This window comes from Berghia stephanieae, unplaced genomic scaffold, assembly GCF_034508935.2.
Source record: "Berghia stephanieae isolate SIO BIC M18660-M18661 unplaced genomic scaffold, UCSD_Bste_1.3 scaffold788, whole genome shotgun sequence".
NCBI lineage: Eukaryota > Metazoa > Mollusca > Gastropoda > Nudibranchia > Aeolidiidae > Berghia > Berghia stephanieae.
Window position 1 is genome coordinate 1 of NW_027629419.1, and position 5,000 is coordinate 5,000.

Below are 5,000 nucleotides of genomic sequence, written 5' to 3' on the forward strand. Positions count from 1 at the left end.
TCATCATCATCATCATCATCATCATCACTGCCACTACTACTACTACTACAACCACCACCATCGCCACACCATCATTTCATGAAGCACCACCACTACTACTACTACAACCACCTCCACCACATCATCATCATCACTATCATTACCACCACCACCACCACGACATCAAAACACTATCACCATTAAAACAGCCATCATTACCACATCCTTACCACCCCTACTACAACCTCCTCCAACACAACAATATCACCACCACCACTGCTGCAACCACCACAACCACATACATCATCATTATCATTACTGCCAACAGTACAACAGCCACCATCATATCATTATTACCACCACCCCTACGATTCATTTTTATTTTTTATACGTCATAATGAAATAGGTTTTGGAACTTTACTGATTTGAAACAAGGGGTATTGGGATGATTATAGATCTCAATAGATTATATTTAGTTTGCAGAAATTCCTGTTTAAGCATTGAAATTATTCGGAATTGTTTCTGAAATTTACGTGAGCCAAATTTTAAGTTGGCGTCTCTGGTCAACTTGAAACAATGGGAGGTGGGCACTGGTAAATCTGTGAAAAAGGGAGATGTGGCGACTACCACTACTACTACTACAACCATCACCACATCATCATCACTACCACAACTACTACAACCACCACCACATCATCATACCTACGACTACCATTACTACAACCACCATGTTATAATTACACTTTCAGTTTTTGAAATTCCTCCGAGTGGTGTCAGAAATTGCTGCGAGACACAGTTTGGATTGCATCACAATAAATTTTAATGAAATTTAAATTTATATGTTATTTTTGCATGGATGCTTCTTGATCTTAGCGATGAAAAATGTCCTATTTAGTGACCAGTCATTCTCACCCCTGGTTGAGAAGGGACTATTGTACGGAGGTATCGCAAATCTCACCAAAACCAAAACTGAAAAAAACGATCTCTTTATTTGCAGGGCTGAGAATCTTCCCGCCTAAACGGTGGTTTATCTCCACCCATCCCCATCACATTTCCTCCTTTTTCAAAAACAATTTTGATAAATAAACAGTGATTTTGAGAATTTCTCAGAAATTTTCCGCTGAATTTGCCGTGTCAAACATTTTCCTCAAAATCACTAATGTCTTATGTCATATTTTGACACCTGTGCTCAGTCTCGTGAAATTCTGTGACGGTCCCGTTTTTATGACGTCTGGCCAGACAGAATGGCACCAGATGTCACAATTCAAACAGACGATCAGTGGTGTAACTTGATTACCTAGTTGATGGTTGAAGGGGAAGGGGAGAGACAAATGGGTCTGGATTATTTTTCTCTGTCGTAGGCCTTTATATTTTCTCTTTCTCTCTCTCTCTCTCTCTCTCTCTCTCTTTCTCTCTCTCTCTCTCTCTCTCTCCTCTCTCTCTCTCTCTCTCTCTCTCTCTCTCTCTCTCTTCTCTCTCTTCTCTCTCTCTCTCTCTCTCTCTTTCTCTCTCTCTCTCTCTCTCTCTCTCTCTCTCTCTCTCTCTCTCTCTCGATCGCTGGCAACCGTCCATTAAATCATCTGGTTATAACAGAGATAATATATTAGAATAAATCAATGGTGATTGGCTTAGTTAACTATTCTTTCTTTTTATCTTTGGACAATGGCTATAAATTTGAGAATTTCTTGGGTTGTATTTATAAGCTAAATAACCACTGGGTTTCGGTAACAAAGATATTGTAGCCTGTTTTATAAAGTAAAAATCAAAACAAAACAACACTTTCTGGCCTTTTATTCGAATAACATTGTAGGCCTTTAATATGTGGAGGGGACAATTCATTAAATGTTCACAAAAAGTAAATTTATGTCTAATGATAAGAATGGATTTATATTAGTAATAGGCCTATACAATTACATAATATTAATACAAAACTACGTTCCTGTTATTTTTACACTTTGTTTGTGTTTGATCGATAGACCGAGACATTCTCCAAGGAACACAGAAGAATTTTCTATTACTTACTCTTTTTTTTCTCCCTTCAGGCTCGCATCCGGTTCCTTCAGAGAAAGCGCCACAAATGAAAAGACTCTTGAAGTCCAAGCCATTGTCCAAGGCTCTACCTGCTTTAATTGAGAAATTGACAAGAGTTTCTATTGACGGAGATGAGAGAGAAGAAATTTAATTTTTAATATTGGTCGTGTTGGATCTGCTGCGTATTGAACATCTTATTTTAACTTTTCCACGGTTTGAAGATCATGCTTTATTGAACTCCTTTCTTATTGAAATGATTTACATTTCCCATGGACATTTTTTATTTTCTCATCACAAGGTTGTTGGATGACCAGAGCAAGGTTCTGTAGAACATATTTTGTTGAAATGTGCACCATGTCATATGTATATATTCTAGGTCTCGAGTTGTGTAGTCAAGTTGTGTTAGCCATTGGATATACTCTTAAGACTATTCAGTGACGTCGTCCAACTTACTAAGAGAACAAGAAGCATAGTGTTCTTCTACACTTCATATGGCTTTGTAACAATGATTGTTCTGAGTATTTTATCAACCTAACTGGGTGGGTTCCTGACCTCCCATAGTGGGCAGGGGGGTACATAGTGTCCTCTGTCCCTTTATATCTGTTTTCCAACATGCTTTCTGTCTTTGTCTTGGAATGAGATTACTTGGTTTTGTCCTGGGACTGGCCGGAGTCCTAGCTGGGAGGGAAACAGTCAAATGCATAGTTGTTTTAGGAGATGATATTTTTTTCCTTGCAAATCATCTCTCTGTTATGTATAATTATATTTGTTATTTTGAATGTATAATGTAAGCATTTGAGTGCATTCCTCTTTGTTGGATTTTATGCTTGTGTCCGGATGAGACTTATCGGTGATCTCAAACTAAGTACATTGGTGGTATACTCTTGGAATCTACATCTGATCCTTATGTGTTCCCAGTTCCCCTATGTCTTACTTTTTCTTAGGTGCTTTAATTGTAATTCTAGAACTTTTTACTATTCCATTTTCTTCCTTTTTACTCGCACTGATATAACCTAAATGTGTAGCAAGCACCGTGAAACCATTAAAAACAAAACATATAAAACCTAAAGAGAAAGAAAAAGGAGGAGGAGAAGGAGTATGAGAGAAAAGAAAAATTCCAAGGTCAAATGAATATTATTTAAGTTGTTTGTATCTTTGTGAATTATCTACATTTCTGTTTCATCCTTATTTATCAGTAACTTTAATTATGGTTGCTGACGGAGCACAAAAGATGCAAGTAATTTGTTGTTTTGTTGTTTCTTTTTATTGTTTATTTTGGCTGGCTTCGCCTATTAACCATTTTAACAACACTGAACTCTAAAAACCACTAATTATTGAAATAATAATTTGCATAAAGTGCTTTAGTGGAATAAGTAATGCTGATTCAGCAACAAATGTATTTGTGAGGATTTAAAGTTGTAAGTCAACCTCAATTTATTCCAAACAATAGAAATATTAAGGTTATAATGTTATACAATGAATCAATTACAAATGTTTTTCAAAAATAAATTTGAATAATAAATGAGTTGCAAAAGCAGTGTTGATTCAATTAATTTTGGGATGGTTTGTTGCAAGCAGCCATCAAGTTTGATGGATACATAAAAGATAGACTGTTTGTGTCTTCTCTCTCTGACCATGAAAAAAGATACAGTGCAACCTCGATATAACGACATCGTCGGGACCGGAAAAACGTGTCGTTATAGAGGGATGTCGTTACAGAGAGGTTTCCTATGTGTGTATATCATGAGGTGTTTTGGGTCTTGTGTAGTGAATGTATACTTTTTCATTTTCCCTCTGTAGTTTATCCGGCTTGGGACCGGCAATGAATGGAGAGTGGACAAAGGATTTATAAACAGTCCAGTGTTGACCTATCACAGGCATTCATTGGGTGAAAGGCGAGCCTTCTGATTGGCTGCGGTGTTGTACAAATGTGACTATTGATTGGCTGAAAAAGAAGCGTTTTCATTGGCTACAATAAGAACTAGCTCTGGGCTTATTACGAGTAGACAACATACATAGAATGGAAGATACCACTTGTAATAGTTACGAACAATTTCATGGTAGACAAACACCTTCAAGGTTTGTCGGACCAGAAATGTCGTTATACAGGGGTTTTGCTGAAATGTACGTCGCTATAGAGGGGTTTTTATTACTAATGATATATAGTAAAATAAAATGGGACCTGAGTACCATGTCGTTATACAGGGAATGTCGCTATAACGGATGTCGTTACATCGGGGTTGCACTGTAGACTGTTTGTGTCTTCTCTCTCTGACCATGAAAATAGTTGTGACGATTCGGGCCACTCCTGGAGGGTTGGTAGAGTGTCAACAAAAGAAAAGAGACGAAAAGACTAGGAGGATTGAGGAATTCGTTAAGTTCCCTCGGAGGGGAGATCTGGCCACTGCACTGGCCTAGCCTGATCATAGGGAAGAGAAAGAAGGAGAAAGTCTGTGTTTCAGGGCCAGACAATGGTAACAATAAAATGAAGGAAATCAAGGTTTACAAACATGATACATTTATTACATAAACTAAATTACATGTATAACACAAATAGGAACGACACAACTTATCCATTCATCTTTTCTCCTGCTATCCACGAATAAGGAACACCACAATAATAAAATGATATATTCTGTTCAGCTGGACGGAACTTACAAGAACCCCCTTTGGTTTCCAGTGCTTCGCTTATATTATAGTGCCAGGTTTGAACCCTGATTGGCTAAAAGAGGTGTTCAAAATGCCTAGCAACTCGAGGGAGGTACGGTCAACTCCGGACTCGTTCAGGATATATCCTAACAACCATTTTCCAGGGCATAAAAATAGTTCTACATCATCAGAAGTAATTGTCTTGAGAAGAAATTTCACCCTCCAGTAATTTGTATCCACATATTACAGTACCCATTCCAATGTAATGTAATATTAATATCTCCCATAGTGGGCAGAGAGCTACTTACTGTCTCTTCTATCCCCCGTTATCTGTTTTCCAA